The sequence below is a fragment of the Cryptomeria japonica genome, chromosome 7 (genome assembly GCF_030272615.1).
Source record: "Cryptomeria japonica chromosome 7, Sugi_1.0, whole genome shotgun sequence".
Lineage (NCBI taxonomy): Eukaryota > Viridiplantae > Streptophyta > Pinopsida > Cupressales > Cupressaceae > Cryptomeria > Cryptomeria japonica.
Window position 1 is genome coordinate 508,424,872 of NC_081411.1, and position 1,116 is coordinate 508,425,987.

The 1,116-nt window shown below is 25.9% G+C and overlaps 1 pseudogene; it reads right to left on the reverse strand.

The window, feature by feature from the left end:
* LOC131856830 (NAD(P)H-quinone oxidoreductase subunit 1, chloroplastic-like) overlaps positions 1-570 on the reverse strand; it is a 905-nt pseudogene extending 335 nt beyond the window's left edge.
* Between the last annotated feature and the right edge of the window lie 546 nt (positions 571-1,116).

Genomic DNA, 1,116 nt, shown 5'->3' on the forward strand with positions numbered 1-1,116 from the left:
ATAAACCAAATTTGATACCCGAATATTCAGTTTGATAACCCGCTACCAATTCTTCTTCCGCTTCTAGTAAATCAAAGGGCAATCTCTCACATTCTGTCAGAGATGACATGAAAAAATCTAGAAACCCTATAGGTTGGCGCCACAAATTCCATCCTAAAAAACCATATCTGCATTTTTCTTCAACTATATCAGTTGTACTTGAACTATTGGATAATTATAGTCGATAGAAACATCATTGTTTTAAATTATGTAGAGGTTTTTACCTTTTATAGTATAAATTTATATTAGAAATAATTTATTTATTTCTAATACATTCTATTTTTCTATTATTCTAAACGTAAATATATACTAGGAAAAAGGTAATATATAATAGAAAAAACTTATGTTGATTATAACAGATTATATCTTTTATTCTAAACGTACTACAAAAAATGTAAATGTATTTATATACATATGTAATTCATTTACAGAATAAGAATTTTATCGATTTTCAAATTCACATTGGAAAACTAAAAGAAAAGAAATAGTAAGAATGTTTTCTAGCAAAAACCATTTTCTTCTTTTTTTCATTTCGTATCAAATAGGAATAGTGTGGTAAAGGTAATTTACTTATTACGTTGTAAAGTGAGATCAAAAAAATAGCGTAGAAAAGGTTTTTAGTGGGCTTTCCTCCGGGCTTTGTGAAGGCCCCATATCCGCATATTTTTGTAACAAAAAATCATTTAAATCCAATTTTATGAGAAAAATGACAAAAAAAAAATTCTCTATTTTTTTGTTTTTGGCTTCTTTAAATGCAAAGAGTAAAAAAGAGAGTAATTGAGCATGGACGTAGCAAATGTGATTTCCAAAATTATCAATATATTAAAAAAAAGGACAACCTTTTTTTTTCTAATATATTGATAAGTTCAATCAATGTAAGTCGATTGAAACCCTAAAAAGGGTAATTATTTATTTTTTATTTTGCCCCAAATTATCTTATCCTAAGATAACACCATGACCCTGGAATGAGTAGAATTATTTGAATAGTAAAAGAAATAGAATTGAATTCTTATTTTAAGGATAATTAATTGGAATCTTTTTTATTTTTTAGAAATAATTAAAAAACAATCTTTTCGT